Genomic DNA, 18,055 nt, shown 5'->3' with positions numbered 1-18,055 from the left:
AGTCTTGGGGCTGGGAAAAAGAGACTTTCCAACACCTCAGGCCATCTCAACACCAGAGACCTTATCAGACAGGTACAAACTATGTGAACCTTCTGTCAGCTTTGAGAATTCTCTCAATCCATTTCCCACAGGCCCAGAGCTGGACACAGCCCTGCTGGGGTCCCCTGGTGCCAGAAGTTCCGCTGGGAATGGCATCCACCTCTTCACCCTGGGAATCAGCACCTCTGCAGAGCAGTTAATTGCTGGCACTGTATTTAATTAGCTCTACGTATTGCTTTTCATTTTGGGTGGGCCTGAGATGATAGATGATGTTTGAACCTCCAAATCCATTACAGCTAATAGAATTGTGGAAGCTTTTCCTCTCAGCTGTTGCTCCCATGGCTGACTCACAGACAGCACATAAATGTAATTTATTTTCACCACGGTGGCAACTTGTACAATGACAGCGGCCCCAGCACCCGGCTCCCTGCCACTGCACCCTGCTTTATTTACACCTCCATGCATTCCTAAGCTGCTTACTGTGCTCACTAAATTCCTGGGAAAGAAAAATAAAGAAAAGCCATCTTTATTCACATTTTATCTGAGGATATTTAGGAGCTATTTTAACCAGGAACTGATTGTGTCTGTGGATCCTGGCATCCCCTCTGGCCAGGTGGTGTCACCAAGAGGGGACAGGGCCCAGGGCAGCTCAGAAGTGAGCAGGTGTTGTGGTGATGGGAGGGTCCCCAGGACGAGGTGAGAGATGAGAATTTGACTCCAAGTTCTCAGCAGGCTGATATATTATATTATATTATATTATATTATATTATATTATATTATATTATATTATATTATATTATATTATATTATATTATATTATATTATATTATATTATATTATATTATATTATATTATATTATATTACATTACATTACATTACATTACATTACATTATATTACATTATATTATATCATGTCATATCATATATCATATATCATATATCATATATCATATATCATATATCATATATCATATATCATATATCATATATCATATATCATATATCATATATCATATCATATTGAAAAAAAATTATCTACTAAAACTATACTAAAGAAAGAAAAAGGAGACATTGGAAAGCTAAAAAAGAATAAATAATAAAAACCTGTGACTGACCAGTCCCAACACAGCTGGACCATGATTGGCCATTAATTAAAAACAATTCACATGTTTGGATAAACAATCTCCAGGCCACATTCCAGAGGAGGAAAACATGGAGAAGCTGAGGCTTCTCATCTTGCCAGGAGAAGAAATCCTGGTGAAGGAATTTTCCATAAAATATCACAGTGACAAGCAGGGGTGGCACAGAGGGCAGTGCAGGAGCAGAAATGCAGTTTGGCTTGGGAGATGGTGGTGCAGGGAGAGCTCCAGGACAGAGCCAAGGCAGAGGAGGGAGGAGCCTGACAGGACCCTGACACGTTGTAGGGTTTGGGACTCTCCCCCCTCCTGGGCACCTGGGAATGCTCCCTAGGCTGGAGCTCAAATCTCTTTGTTTGGGTGTCCAACACCTTCCTAACCTGGGGCTGTTACAAACACCCATTTTGTCCTCCGCAGTTTGCTCCCAGTGTTTTTATTGACAGTTTTCCCTACAACTTCCCTCAAAAACTTGTAGTAAAGTTACCCTCCCCCTTGGTTATAAATTGGAGCTGTTGTGTTGATTACCCAAGTCACACGGGATTAATTTCTTGTTGTATCTCATTAGAAATTCATCTTTAACAGGGTTTGTAAACTCCCTTGACTCGTTTTCAGTGTTCTAGATTTACACATTACTGTTCCTGCTTTATTTTTGTTTTCAGGCTAAAAAGACTCATATACTTAAATATGATTTGCTAATTCTGCAGAATCATAAATATCTGTGAAAAATGCCAGCTATCCTCTCTGGATTGATCTGGGAGCACTTTAATGCTGGCTTGCATGTTCCCAGCTGCTGTGGCACTCGCTCCTGGCTCTCCAAGAGGGACAATGAATTCTCCTCAGTCAGATTTTATGGCTGGCATCATGGTCTGACACCCACTCCAGCTCCCAACCCCTGCTCAGATAAATATGCAAGAACCTTGGGGAGAAGGATTCCTGAAAAATGAGGGAGACAACACACAATGGATGAAAATGCTGGGGATAAAAAATGCTCTGCAGTGTCAGAAATTGCTCTTCAGAAGGGAGCATGACGCTGAGAGCAGGAGAGATTCCTGTTCTGGGGACAAAGATAAATGCTGCAGCATGGGGCAGTGCAGGCAGGCAGCTGGCTCTGCTCCTGCCCAGGGTCACTGCTCCCAACCCCTGCCCACCTCCTCCCCTGGAGGAAAGGCCCTTCCTGGGGAAATTACAGCACCTGTATTCCTGGAGATGTGTTTGTGCCAAGGATCAGGGGTTCTGTGGTAAAACCATTTTTGAGATGTATTGTTTCCTGCAGGAATGGTGAGACCAGAGGCTTTTAGTGGAAACATATTTATAAAAAAAATCCCGTGGCTGTCAGGTCAGAACATTGTAGTGGAGGGAGGAAGAGAGATAAAAATGGTTGAAATATCAAAACATATTGTGTGGGCCAGTTCCTTCTCAGGGAGAGAACTGCAGTCACACAAACGCCAAAGGGGCTGGGTGTGACACAGGGGCTGGGTGTGACACAGGGGCTGGGTGTGACAGGAGCTGGGTGTGACAGGAGCTGGGTGTGACACAGGGGCTGGGTGTCACACAGGGAATGGGTGTGACAGGAGCTGGGTGTGACAGGAGCTGGGTGTGACACAGGGGCTGGGTGTCACACAGGGGCTGGGTGTGACACAGGGAATGGGTGTGACACAGGGGCTGGGTGTGACACAGGGGCTGGGTGTGACAGGAGCTGGGTGTGACACAGGGGCTGGGTGTGACACAGGGGCTGGGTGTGACAGGAGCTGGGTGTGACAGGAGCTGGGTGTGACACAGGGGCTGGGTCTGACAGGAGCTGGGTGTGACACAGGGGCTGGGTGTCACACAGGGGCTGGGTGTCACACAGGACCCAGGTCCCTCAGGCTCCAGGTCCCACAGGAGCTGCCAGGCCAGCTGTAGGGTTGGGGACAGGGCACAGGACCCCGCTGTGAATCAGTCAGGCTGTGGGTTTGGGACAGGGCTGGCACAGCTTTGTGGCACAGCCGGGCACCCTGTAGGAACTGCAGCTCCTCTCCTCCCTGCTCTGCCTTCCCCAGCTGGCATTTTTCACATCTGAAGCATTAAATCATTGTCCCACCGAGCGAGGGTTGGCTCAGGACTCTCCCAGGAGCTGGGTTTGAGGGGCCGGCCAGGTGCTCCAGCTCTGCCCTTGTGTGGCACAGCCCAGGGCCACCAGCCCATCCCTGTTCAGGGGATTGTCCCACGGTGTGACACAGCCCAGCAGCATTCCAGGGATTGTCCCCTGTGTGACACAGCCCAGGGCCACCAGCCCAGCATTGTCCCCTGTGTGACACAGCCCAGGGCCACCAGCCCAGCATTGTCCCCCTGTGTGATGCAGCCCATCAGGGTTCAGGGAATTGTCCCCTGTGTGACACAGCCCAGGGCCACCAGCCCAGCAGGGTTCAGGGGATTGTCCCCCTGTGTGACACAGACCAGCCCCATTCAGGGGATTGTCCCCTGTGTGACAGCCCAGGGCCACCAGCCCAGCATTGTCCCCCTGTGTGACGCAGCCCATCAGGGTTCAGGGAATTGTCCCCTGTGTGACACAGCCCAGCCCCATTCCGGACACTGCCCCCAAGGGCCGGCGCTGTAATTTAACACCGATTTGCCCGTGTTGAACAAGCAGTGACCGGCTGAAGGGAGCGTGTAAAATCTCTGAAATTACTGCTCTCAGAAATTAATGACACGTTTTCCTACGGCACTTCAGCGGCTCTGCAGCTCCTGTTCTGCCTTTCCCTGACAAGGGTTGGTGGATTTCATAGTGAAAAGAAAAGCAGAACAATGAAAGAGTGAAGGGGATTGCATTCATATGATTTAGGAGAATCATTTGGGAGAAAGGGAATAAATGGTGAGACACATAGCCTGTAATTCCGCAGCATAATTTTATTATTGTTACCAAAATTGGCTTCGTCTCTGTTACTTTAGCCCTTAGAAAGTTTGAACAGATGGCATCTCTTGCTCTAACTGTATATCTAATTTAGCTTGCATGACTTTTTGATTATGTATATTTGAATTAATGGGCTTCTCTATGTTTGTTCCATCATGGGGTTAATGGGGTTTAAAAGACATGGATAGGTATCAATTCTCCCTTGGTCAACAGTCTAAAGTGAATGAAATTTACTACCAAAAAATGGTGCTGAACAGTGAAACAACTCCACCAGGGATGAATTGATGGTTGCTAAATCAGGCACGGCTCTTTGCTGCCAAACCCACACAGCAAAGGGAGTGAAGGGTGCCTGGGGAGTGACTGATCACTGGATCAGTGATGCCAATACTGTATCAATATTCCAGCAGGAATTTCCCCATGGAAAGGGGGCTCAGGCCTTGGCACTGCCCAGGGAGGGTTGCAGTGCCCATCCCTGCAGGTGTCCCCTGCAGGTGGCACTCAGAGCTCTGGGCTGGGGACAGGGTGGGCATTGGGCACAGCTGGGGCTCCCTGGGCTGGGAGGGCTTTGCCAGCTTCAGGGATTTTGGGATTCTGTGATGTAACAGGATGTCACAGACATGTTTTATGAAAAATCCTTTCATTGGGATTTTTCCTCCTGAGGAGATGAGAGGCCTCAGAAACAAAATGTAAACATTGATTTTCTGCTGCTGTGGAATGCAACAGGTGCATCTGGGATTGGTCTCATGTGGTTCTTTGTAATTAATGGCCAATCACTGTCCAGCTGTATGGGACTGTGTGGTCAGTCACAAGATTTTGTTATCATTCCTTTCTCTCTCTTTTCCTTTCAAGACTTCTGATGAAATCCTTTCTTCTATTCTTTTAGTATAGTTTTAATATAATATATATCATAAAATAATAAATTTAGCCTTCTGAAACATGGAGTCAGATCCTCATCTCTTCCCTCATCCTGGGACCCCTGTGAACACCAGCACAACAGGAGATCAACATTCTATGGACCTTCCTGGGTTCTGTGGTGTGACAGGAGATCAGCATCAGGGGTGTCTGTCTGTGTGCCTGTCTGTCCATGCTCTGGGATATCTATCTGTGCCCTGGGATGTCTGTCTGTCCCCTGGTATGATGTCTGCGTTCTGGGGTGTCTGTCTGTCCATGCCCCGGGATGTCTGTCTGTGTCCTGAGGGGTCTGTTTGTCCTCCGGGATGTCTGTCTGTCCATGCCCCGGGATGTCTGCCTGTATGTCCATGCCCCAGGATGTCTGTCTGTCTGTCCCCCAGCATGACTGTCTGTGCCCTGGGACGTCTGTCTGTCTGTCCTTGGGCTGTCTGTCTGTCTGTCCCTGGGCTGTCTGTTGTCCCTGGTCTGTCTGTCCATGCCCCAGGATGTCTGCCTGTCCCCAGGGATGTCTGTCCATGCCCTGAGATTCTGTCTGTCCCCCGAGGTGTCTGTCTGTCTGTCTGTCCAGCGGGCTGTCTGTCTGTCCATGGCCCAGGATGTCTGTCTGTGCAGGACAGAGCTGGCCGGTACTGAGGAGCTTTCCCTCTGTTTTTCTGTGCCTTGGTGTTGGGCTGTGCAGACAAACCCCGTGCCCGAGCAGCTCTCTCAGTGCCCAGCACAGCCCCAGCAGCTCTGGGGAGCAAACCATGCTCAGCTCCTCGGTTCTGTTGTTTCCCCGTGTTTCAGAGCCTGTTTTATCTCTGTGTTTTATCTCTCTGCTGTTCTGCATGTGCTGCACAGAATGCCAATCACTCCTCCCGATGGCTGCTCAGGAACTCATCCAACCCTCCCAAACCTCTCTGCTCTCCAGGGCCTTGGGCTCAGGGTTCCCCTCTCTGAGCTGTTTGAGGGGGCAGGTTGTTTTATTAAAAAAAGAAATAAAGCCATAATTTGGGTGGGGTTTTGTGTGTTTTTCCCCCATTTTGGCCAATCTGTCACCATTCCCAGCTGTATGTTTTGACTCCTAACACTTTAGAGAAATGGAGACCTGTAATGCAGTGACACCACAGCCCAGAAGAAACATTTATTGGTTTAAGGATTTAAAGAATGTTTCAGTTATTGAAGCCAATTATTGTAACTAAATGTTTCATGTCCCCTGTGGGTGGGAAACTAAGGTGATGATCTGGAAGAGCGAATTTGGAAAAATGAGAATCAGAATGATTATAAAGCAGCACCTTCTTTAAATAAAGCCAAAACTGGGATATAGTTAGCAGCAGCTCTGCACTACATTCCTGCCTTCTGTGTTTGATTTATGGAAAATCTGTGGGTTAGGATTTGTGTGGCAGGTTCTCAGGGACAGAGCCCCCTCAGGAGCCATGGCTGTGCCACCCCTGTTCTGTGACAGAGCTGTCCCTGCTCCAGGCTGGCCATGGCTGGGCTCAGCTGTGCCTGCCACTACTGCCAAGACACCTGGCTGCTGCAGGGCACCAAAAATGAGCTCAGCCTGGGCAGGGCATCAGCACTGAGCCCTGAGAGCCTGGGGACACTGCCAGGGGCACAGCACAGCTCAGTTTGGTGTCACTGCCATTGCTCAGTTTGGTGTCACTGTCACTGCTCAGTTTGGTGTCATTGTCATTGCTCAGTGTGGTATCACTGTCATTGCTGTTGGTGTCACTGCCTTTTCCCGGTGTGGTGTCACTGCCATTGCTCAGCTTGGTGTCACTGCCACTGTGTTTGGTGTCATTGTCATTGCTCAGCTTGGTGTCACTGCCATTGCTCAGTTTGGTGTCACTGCCATGGCTCAGCTTGATGTCATTGTCATTGCTCAGTTTGGTGCTATGGCTCAGTTTGGTATCACTGCCATTGCTGTTTGGTGTCATTGTCATTGCTCAGTTTGGTGTCACTGCCATTGCTCAGTTTGGTTTCACTGCTATTGCTCAGCTTGGTGTCACTGCCATGGCTCAGTTTGGTGTCATTGTCATTGCTCAGTGTGGTGTCACTGCCATTGCTCAGTTTGGTGTCACTGCCATTGCTCAGTTTGGTTTCATTGCTATTGCTCAGCTTGATGTCATTGTCATTGCTCAGTTTGGTGCCATGGCTCAGTTTGGTGTCACTGCCATTTCTCAGTTTGGTTTCACTGTTATTGCTCAGATTGATGTCATTGTCACTGCTCAGTTTGGTGCCATGGCTCAGTTTGGTGTCACTGCCACTGCTCAGTTTGGTGCCATGGCTCAGTTTGGTGTCACTGCTCAGTTTAGTGCCATTGCCATTGCTCAGTTTGGTATCACTGTCACTGCTCAGTTTGTGTCATTGTCACTGCTCTCTTTGGTGTCATTGTCATGACTCAGTTTGGTGTCACTGCCATGACTCAGTTTGGTGTCATTGCCTCTGCTCAGTTTGGTGTCATTACCATGACTCAGTTTGGTGTCACTGCCACTGCTCAGCTTGGTGTCATTGTCATTGCTGTTTGGTGTCGCTGCCACAGCTCAGTTTGGTGTCACTGCCACTGCTCAGTTTGGTATCACTGTCACTGCTCAGTTAGTGTCATTGTCACTGCTCTGTTTGGTGTCACTGTCACTGCTCAGCTTGGTGTCATTGTCATTGCTGTTTGGTGTCACTGCCACAGCTCAGTTTAGTGTCACCGCCATGGCTGTGAAAGGACCCTTTCCAGTTTTTCTCTCTCAGTCCACCAACTCCCCATCAGCAGGATTTCTCTCAGCCAGGCAAATCCCCAAGTTTATCTTCTCATTATGCAGAGATTTCCATCGACTCAGTGAAAGCACTGCAGAATTCCAAATGCTGCACCAAGACTGTGCCCAGCACCTGGGACAGCTCCCTCAGGTGGGCTCACAGGGGCACCCCAGCCCCACACCTGGCATGGGTGAATAAATGAATAGAAGGATAAATTATTAGATAGACAGACAGACAGACAGACAGACAGACAGATAGATAGATAGATAGATAGATAGACAGATAGATAGATAGAGGAACATATAGATAAATGCATAGATGGATGGATGAATATATAGATAAATACACATATAAATGGATAGATGGATAAATGAGTAGATAAATAAATAAATAGATAGACAAAGGAATAGACAGTAAGGTAGGTGGGAAGGAAGGTAGGTAGGCACACAGCTGATAAAACACCTGAGTTACACAGTCCTGCTCTTTCACCCCAAGGAACCAATACGCATAATTGGACTCATCCCAGTCTGATGAATTTAGTATTTCTCTCATTTTATCTATATAGCTGTATTTGCTAAAATATAGCAAAAGAAAGGTTTGTTGTTTCTTTTTTTCCCACGGATTATATGAAAACACCCTGTGAACCTGTGAGTCTTTGTTCCAGGAAGTCCCCGAGCACAGGAATTTTGGAAGGTTTTAACCTATTTTGTTCACAAGAGCAGTTAAAGCACACCTCACTTGTCTCACTAGTGTTCATGGATTTGGGAGCAGGATTTAGCCCTTTTCTCCTCTAGGAGGTGTGAAGCAATACCCAGGCACGTTCACACACACACACACACACCCCAGGGACACAGAGGGCAGGTTTCCCTTCAGTCTCTGTCCATGCCTGCAGGCAGGCCCAGCCCAAAGCCTGGATTTCCTCTGTTTCCTGAGCTGCTGGCACCTGGAGCTGCTGCACTGGCCACCTCGTCTGCCTTGAAAACATCCCTGCATTTTTGATGCTAATGAGTTATGAAACCTCTAATTAGTCTGTCTCATTCATCATTAAGCCTGTCATTTAGCCTTTCAATGGAAAGGTTCTGCTTTTGTATCAGCTGTTTATATAATAACTATTTCTCTTTATTTGATTATAATTATTTTATCTGAAGGTGTCCCCCTGTCACAGCCCTTGGGAAGTTCCACAGGCCCTCAAGAGGAGCATGAACCTGTAAATGTAAATCATGAAAGAATAATATGGCAGAAGCGTACAGGAACAGAAACAGGGGATTTGCTTCAGGAAAACCAACAGAAATTCCCTGTTAATGGATGGGAATATGAAGAACGTTTATTGGTTGTCACAGACATGTTTCATGAAAAATCCTTTCCTTAGGATTTTTCCTCCTGAGAGGCCTCCGGAACAAAATGTAAATAATGACTATCTGCTGCTGTGGAATGCAACAGGTGCATCTGTGATTGGCCCATGTTGGTCATTTCTAATTAATGGCCAATCACAGTCAGCTGGCTCGGACAGAGAGTCCAAGCCACAAGCCTTGGTTATCATTTTTCTTTCTTTTTCTATTCTTAGCCAGCCTTCTGATGAAATCCTTTCTTCTATTCTTTTAGTATCGTTTTAATGTAATATATATAATAAAATAATAAATCAGCCTTCTGAAACATGGAGTCAGATCCTCGTCTCTTCCCTCATCCTCAGACCCCTGTGAACACCGTCACAATTGGTAGCTGCAGAGCTGGGGATGGGAGCCATGGGCTGGGTTGGCAGCAGAGCTGCAGCTGCAGGGTCACAGCAGAGCTGCAGGGACACAGCAGAGCTGCAGGGTCACAGCAGGATCCATGGGGTGGCTTCACCACACTCCTGTGGCACCGCTCCCATTCCTCCATCCCACTGAAGCCTCTGAGGAAATCCCTTTAAAAGGGTGAAATTGGAGTCTGCTGGTCTCAGTTTGTTCGTGGCAGAGGGGGGTGGAGGCAGGAGCTCCAGCTGGGGAAGGATTTCATCCTGTCCTTTCCAGGCTGGCTCTGTCCTGGCAGGCTCTGGAAGCAGCTCCTCTCCACCTGTGCTGTTTGCTCAGCAGAGTGCAACAGGCCCTGGCTGGGCTGAGGGCTCCTCCCAGCTCCCACCCAGCTATGCAGGGTTCATTGGGTGGAAAAGGGACCCAGAACATGGCAGAAGCTCTACAATGCCCCAAAGCAATGCCCCAAAGTCCCCGTGCAGGGTTTGGTCTGCCACCGCCCCCGCGGTTTTACAGTATCACTGCTCCATCCCTTTGCTCACGGTGCCTCTGCCTCACAGTGAAGCTTTTCCTTCTGCCCACTCCTCCAAAATGTTTGTGGGGAAAGGGAGAAGAGAAACAACAGCCCCCAGAGCAGACAGAGCTGCTATTCCAGGCACGGAGCCGGGGTGGGAGCGGTGACTCAGCTCCGCAGCTCTGTCGCGTCTCCTGCTCGGTGTCCCGTAGGCAGGAGCTGTTCCCTGGCTGGTACCGGGGATCTGACAGGCTGCTTGACCCCAGCACCTGCCCTGGATCACACTCGACAGGTTGTGTGAGATGGAGGTGCCACCCTGGAGCTGTGGTGCCAGTGGGCACGTGATGCCACCCTGGAGCTGTGACGCCAACTCCCCCATTGGCACTGCAGTTTGCTGTGCTTGATCAGCCTGGGCGGCACAGCCGAGTTCCCAATTCAGAATAAGAATTTCCAATTCATTCCTGGGCCTTTCCCTGCTGCAGCCAAGGCTCCTGAGTCTCTGCAGGAACTTTTTTGAAGGTAGTGAGGTGCAGTGCTGAAGGGAAGGTCGGAGAGGTGCGAGGCAGAGAGGAGCCCTCAGCAGCTCCTCATTCCCAGCACACACCTCCTGCTCCTCTGGGATCAACCCAATCCAGGGTTTGAGGATAAACCCAAACCTCCCGCTCCTCTGGGAGCGCTGCTAACCACGGCCCAGCCACACTCCCTCCTGCAGAGCAACTTCAACACAAAATGGACTCTTTTCTTCTTCATTTTGATTTTTCTCCTCAATTTTTTCTTTTCCTAATGGGAACAGATCAGAAAATAGGAGGAGGAAAGATGTGAAGTCCCCTGGTGTAGTTACCATTTGCCAGGAGTCTCCTTGCATGCTTGTGGATAAGCCCTGGTGCCCTCTCTCCCTGTCGGCACAGATCAGCTGCAGAGCACATTGCCCATCCAGATCCTGAGGAATCCTGGGTGGAACAGAGTCCCTGCAGCTGCTGGTGCCAGCCCTGGGCATGCAGCTCCTTGTGGGGCCAGGCTGCCATAGGGGAACGTGAAACAACTCTCCTGGTGGAAGGGAGAGAGGAGAAACCCTAAATAGAAGTGGATGATAAACAGGGTATCCACCTTCTGCTCAGGAGGTGCCTCGGGGCAGGGAACAGGGAAGTGCCAGGAATGGTCACAGGTTCAGGAAATGCAGGGAACATCCCCCCATGGGGTGGGAGAGGAGCCAGCCTGCCCTCGTGGGGCTCCTGTGAGCTGGCACTGCCCCAGATCCACCTCAGACACCTCTCCTTGTGCATCTTCTCTCAGTCACAGAGAGGCACAAACACAGAGGCAAAGAGCAGAGAGGGGACAGCAAACCTTGTCCCCCTGGCATGGAATCATTATTTGCTGTCCCAGCTCCAGATCTGAACCAAAAGGAGCCCCAGGAGCTTGAGACAGAGCTGGGATTGCAGGCACATCCCTCTGCGCTCCTGCCTAGGCAAACCCCAGGTTTCTCTGTTCTACAGCACTAATTATGGGATCCCACAAACTGGAATAAATCTCTCCTGGTATTTAAAGTGATTTAAAATACTCTCCTGGTAGAAAAAATAAATTTGCTTTTTGCCATTTAAGAGCTTTAAATCCTGAAGGCGCTGAGGGAGGCTGAACTAAAACCACCTGCTGACCTTCAAAAGGAGTTTTCATTGTAACAGTCCTCAGAGACAGGAGGTGTAAAAATCACTTCCATCCATTCTCACTGATTTACTGCACAGCAATGCAGAAAGCAGCCACATAAATTATTCTTGTATCAAGTTTTTCCAAAATTTCCTGTCCTATTAGAACAGTTAAGAGTGTGCCAGATATAATTTAAACTCCATTAAACTTATTCAAAATATTTAAATCAATCCAATATTGACCAAAAAGTGGTTTATACTTTACAGTCCCCAGTGATAAATTGTTCTGAGTGGATATTACAGGAAATCTCAGGTTTTGATTGCTCTGTTTTCTGTGTCACTTGAAATGTCAACGAGTGGGAAAGCAGCACAGAGCTCCTGTAGGGCTGCAGGATAGGGAGCAGGGATGGACTGGGGAGCAGGGATGGATTTGGGGAACAGGGATGGATTGGGGAGCAGGGATGGATTTGGGGAACAGGGATGGGTTTGGGAGCAGGGATGGATTTGGGGAGCAGGGATGGATTGGGGAGCAGGGATGAATGGGGAGCAGGGATGAATTGGGGAGCAGGGATAGATTTGGGGAGCAGGGATGGATTGAGGAGCAGGGATGGATGGGGAGCAGGGATGGATTTGGGGAGCAGGGATGAATGGGGAGCAGGGATGGATTGGGGAGCAGGGATGGATTTGGGGAGCAGGGATGAATGGGGAGCAGGGATGGATTGGGGAGCAGGGATGGATTTGGGGAGCAGGGATGGATTGGGGAGCAGGGATGGGTTTGGGAGCAGGGATGGATTTGGGGAGCAGGGATGGATTGGGGAGCAGGGATGGATTTGGGGAGCAGGGATGGACTTGGGAACAGGGATGGGTTTGGGCGCAGGGATGGACTGGGGAGCAGGGATGGATTGGGGAGCAGGGATGGGTTTGGGAGCAGGGATGGATTTGGGGAGCAGGGATGGATTGGGGAGCAGGGATGGATTTGGGGAGCAGGGATGGATTGGGGAGCAGGGATGGATTGGGGAGCAGGGATGAACAGGGAGCAGGGATGGATTGGGGAGCAGGGATAGATTTGGGGAGCAGGGATGGATTTGGGAGCAGGGATGGATTGGGGAGCAGGGATGGATTGGGGAGCAGGGATGAATGGGAGCAGGGATGGATTTGGGGAGCAGGGATAGATTTGGGGAGCAGGGATGGATTTGGGAGCAGGGGTGGATTTGGGGAGCAGGGATGGACTGGGGAGCAGGGTTGAATTTGGGGAGCAGGGATGGATTTGGGAGCAGGGATGGATTGGGGAGCAGGGATGGATTTGGGGAGCAGGGATGGATTTGGGAGCAGGGATGGATTTGGGAGCAGGGATGAACAGGGAGCAGGGGTGGATTTGGGGAGCAGGGATGGACTTGGGAGCAGGGATGGATTTGGGGAGCAGGGATGGATTTGGGAGCAGGGATGGGTTTGGGAGCAGGGATGGATTTGGGGAGCAGGGATGGATTTGGGAGCAGGGATGGATTTGGGAGCACGGATGGATTTGGGAGCAGGGATGGATTTGGGGAGCAGGGATGGATTTGGGGAACAGGGATGGGTTTGGGAGCAGGGATGGATTTGGGGAGCAGGGATGGATTTGGGAGCAGGGATGGGTTGGGGAGCAGGGATGGGTTTGGGAGCAGGGATGGATTTGGGGAGCAGGGATGGATTGGGGAGCAGGGATGGATTGGGGAGCAGGGATGAATGGGAGTAGGGATGGATTTGGGGAGCAGGGATGGATTGGGGAGCAGGGATGAACAGGGAGCAGGGATGGATTGGGGAGCAGAGATGAATGGGAGCAGGGATGGATTTGGGGAGCAGGGATGGATTGGGGAGCAGGGATGGATTTGGGAGCAGGGATGGACTGGGGAGCAGGGATGGATTTGGGGAGCAGGGATAGATTTGGGGAGCAGGGATGAATGGGGAGCAGGGATGGACTGGGGAGCAGGGATGCACTTCTGCTGCTTGTGAGCATGGCAGCCCCACAGAATCGTGGAATTGGAATATCCTGAGCTGGAGGGACCCACAGGGATCATTCCAACTCCATCCCTGCCCAGACCCCCAACAATCCCACCCTGGGCATCCCTGGCAGTGCTGTCCAAACCCCCCTGGAGCTCTGGCAGCCTCAGGCTGTGCCCATTCCCTGGGCAGCCTGGGCAGTGCCAGCACCCTCTGGGCAAGAGCCTTTCCTGATCTCCAGCCTGATCCTCCCTGGCACAGCTCTCCCTGAGCCCTGTCCCTGTCCCAGAGCAGAGATCAAACACCCATTTGGGTTTTACTCAACACCTCCCTGAGCTGTGGTACCTTGGCTGATCTGTCCATGGGCAGGACAAGTCAGGGCACAGGGCCCCACCGGCCTCATCCTCCCCTGCAGCAGCCCCAGCTGAGCCCTGTGCAGAAATCAGAGACACTCAGGGTCCAGAGAGGTTGGGGGTCAGATGGATGTCACTTCCTGGTTTTACCTGTTCATCAAATTCTGGGAACAGACAAAGCCTCTGTGATCAATTCAACCCAAGGGATTATTGAAATGAGTTCTGCTGTGTTTCCTGGAAAGCAAAATGCTTAGAAGAGAAAAGTTCATGACAAAGGGAGGGAAATGTACTGACATTCCAGGGTGTGTTCCCTGGACAGCGTGACAGAGCTGTGGAGCACCCAAAGGTGCCCAAAGGTGATGGAGCTGTGGAACAGAACAAAGGTGAGAGAGGTGTGGAGCAGCCAAAGGTGGCAGAGCAGTGGAGCAGTCAAAGGTGACAGAGCTGTGGGGCACCCAAAGGTGGCAGAGCTGTGCAGCCCACAAAGGGTGGGTTTGGAGAGCCCCTGGGAGTCGGGAAGGCAGCCACATATGGCCCAGGGGGGAAGTCCCTGTGCCACACTGAATTTGTCCTCATTTGGGCAAAATTGGGCTGAGTGAGGCAGGGGAGTGGGAATCTGCCCCAGGAGCCATCAGCTCCCTCCACTCCCACTGCCAGGACCTTCCAGGCCGGGCACAGACAGGGAATGAAAGGGAATCCTGTGTGTATGAACATTCACATGGGTGTCCACACACAGGGACACACAGGGAGCCCCTTCTTACAAGCATTTTGAGAAATGACCAAGATTCAGCAAACACACTTCCAATATTTCACTGCAGAAAGAGGATTAATTACATCACCTGGGTAATTTTTATATTCCTGTTAGGAACTTTCAGACATGCATGTAAAATTAACAACAGCCCCCAGCCTTGCCCATACAGCACTACTCTGCAAATGGGAAAGTGTCCAGATAGTATTTCAATGAAAGTAGGAATAAAATGAGACAGTATTTATCTACTGTATTAAAATACATTATTTTTCCATCAGAAAAATAAATATTTTAGGGATATATTCCCTGTCTGGATATTTAAAATCAACATAACAATGTAGATGACTGGTGAGAACATGGGCTGTCTCAAATGGCTTTACAGATTTGTATTCTGTTTTCTACTTCTGCTTTTCAGCTTGTTTTGCTTTCCCCAAATGCCAAAAAAAAACATTCACAGAAGGCAAAGTATCAGACAGTTGAGTCTGAAATAGAAAAGAGACCAAACCCACTACATTCCATCTTAAAATTAATTCCATGACAGTGAAAGGTGACAAGTTAAAATAATTATGTGATGATCAAAGGATTTCACAGACTCTGGGAGTTTGGGTTTGGGTGGGAATGGTCCTTGCTGCCCATCCTGTCGAGATTATCCTGGGCCTTGGGGCTTCAAAGAGACACAAGCAGTGGTTGGCTCCTGTAAAGTTGTTTATTGCATGAATACATCAGTCTCCAAGGCAAAGAGTTCACAGTATTAAAGTCTGTGCTGAAGTATTAAAGTCTGTGCTAAAAGATTTCTGGCACAGAGTCCTGAGCAGAAGCAGCAGCAGCAGCTCCCACACCTTTTTTCTTCCTCCCTTCTCTTCTCTTGTACCCCAATACAGGGGTTTCTATTCATGAATCACCCAATCAGCTAAAACCACAATTCTAAAACATTCCTCCTAAACCTATCCTGGTGTGAAAGCAGTGTCAGTTCTTACCCAAAATCTACACATATAATTTTATCTATTTATGTAAATGGTTCTATCTGTTCTATCCAGAAATGCAAGCAGTGTTCTGATAGGTTTTCATTATGTCTGGGGCTAAGTTAATTTTTTGATAGGTATCACTACTGAACTTTAAACCAGGCTTTAGGGCTTTTACTAGCTAACACAGTCTCCTGAGGCACTTAGAATATATTTCTACATTTTTAAAACTAAAACTTACACTTCTATTTCATGTCTGTGTGGCTTAATATATTTCAGCTTCTCTAGAGGTTCTAATTCAATCCCTGCATTCCTTTCTCTCCATGAGGGACTCAGAAGGGTTCTGTTTTGTGAATTCTAGCACCATCCCATCCCACCCTGCCATGGCAGGGAGCCCTTCCACTGTCCCAGGGTGCTCCAAACCCATCCAGCCTGGCCCTGGGCACTGCCAGGGACCCAGGGGTACAGCAGGATCTCAGCAACTGGGGCCATCTCCAAAATCATTTCTGGAGAGCATAGGCTGCTCTCCAGAAAAAAACAAAAAAAAAAAAAAGTAAAAACTTCCCTAAGTTTTTACCTATGGAAAAGCACTTTAAAAAAAGTTGTGAGTGAAATTAGAGCTGCAAATCCTCATTAAAGTGCGACCCACTGGGAGTGCCAGTGCTGGCTTTGTGTTCTGCACATCCCCAGCACCGGAGGCTTTGTGCTAATCCACATCACTAATTGCATCACTATTATTTTGCCCAAAGTCAAATACTATGTGCAGGATTTAACTAAATGAACATTTAGGAGGATGCTTAAGCTCTCGAGCATCCTTCTCTTTCCCCCAGCTGAGCACAACAAAAACCCACAGAGCTGCTCACTGTAAGTGAGTTTAATTAAAACACGGTCAGATTGGGCTGGCGCTGCTCAGGATCTTCACTTTGTGGGAGGAGGATGAGCCAGATGCTCCCTGAGGGAGAGATCTCAGTGTCCCTGCCGATCCTATGCTTGGGGACAAGGTGTGTGGGACAGGAGGGGACGTGTCTGCCACCTGCACAGCCCCTGCTCTGCCCTCTGCCCTCCTCCTTGGTTCTTCCTCCACCTCATCCTGACCTGAGCCGCTGGAGATGAAGGACAAACCCCTCCTCCTTCCCCAGCACTGGGAATCCAGCAGGAAAACTCCAGCAAAACCATTGTATACAGCCTTTTATAGAGCCACACTTGTCAGGGAGGGTCAGGCTGCAGATCAGGGAAAGTTTCTCCCCCAGATGGTGGAACCAGCACTGGAACCGCTGCCCAGGGAATGGGCACGGCCCCAAGGCTGCCAGAGCCCCAGGGGGGTTTGGGCAGCGCTGCCAGGGATGCCCAGGGTGGGATTGTTGGGGGTCTGGGGAGGGATGGGGCTGGGATGATCCCTGTGGGTCCCAGCTCAGGATATCCCATTATTCCATACAGAACTGGTGCTCAGCAGGGCTGTCTCGTGGCACAAATCCTCAGAATTTGGGGAAATCTTTACAAATCTGGGAGAAAGCTTCAAATAATCGGGTTCTTTTATTTCATCACAGAATCACAACATGGTTTGGTTTGGGAGGAATCTTCAAGGTCACCCCAGTGCCACCCCTGCCATGGGCGCCTTCCACCACCCCAGGGTGCTCCAAGCCAGCCTGGCTTCGGGCACTGCCAGGGATGGAGCACAGTCATTGACTCCACACATTCATTGAATAATTGCTGCTGGGCCTTTGTCCAGATGTCCTGTGGCACAGAAACCACAGGCAATGCTTCACTTGTCGCTGCATCAGAATTCCTGAGGTTTTTTGATACTGCCTCAGCAGGACTGACCCACTTTTCCAGCTCAGCTTCCAGAAGTTCTTGGCCCCTTGCCCCTGTGAGTGCTCTGCAGACAGAAGTGATCTGCAGAAGAGGAATCCTGCCATGCAGGCCTGAGTGTGGCCCTGGCACTGCCCTCTGGGTGACCTGCTGCTGGAGCAAAACCAAACTGGAACGCAGCAGCTGTCAGCAGCCCAAATCTGGCGTCAAAGAGCCAACAGGCAGATGTTTAAAGTCACATTCACAAGGCAAACCATTCAAATGTGGTAAAGGAGAAAAGAAATTCTCTCCCTCTCTGAGGAGAGCAATTAAGCTCTGGAGAGGTGACAGCTTGCAAAGGCTGTGGGAGCAGCCAGGAGCCAGGGTCTGCTCTGTGCCACCCTGGTGACACGGCAAAGTGACCTGGAAGGGGAATGAGCACTCTGCAAAGCTGTTACATGGCTGACAGAATGGGAATGGAATGAAATCGGATTTTTTCACCAGTCCTGCCCTGCACACTGTATGGGTTTTTAACAGACAAATAACAGACACAGACAGGTTATACTGGGAATGCCTCAATATCTGCATTTCCACCTGCTGGCACAGCTCAGGCTCCACTTCCTGGTGGAAAATG

The sequence above is a fragment of the Zonotrichia leucophrys genome, chromosome 5 (assembly GCF_028769735.1).
Source record: "Zonotrichia leucophrys gambelii isolate GWCS_2022_RI chromosome 5, RI_Zleu_2.0, whole genome shotgun sequence".
In the NCBI taxonomy this organism is placed as follows: Eukaryota; Metazoa; Chordata; class Aves; order Passeriformes; family Passerellidae; genus Zonotrichia; species Zonotrichia leucophrys.
This window is presented reverse-complemented; position numbering follows the sequence as displayed.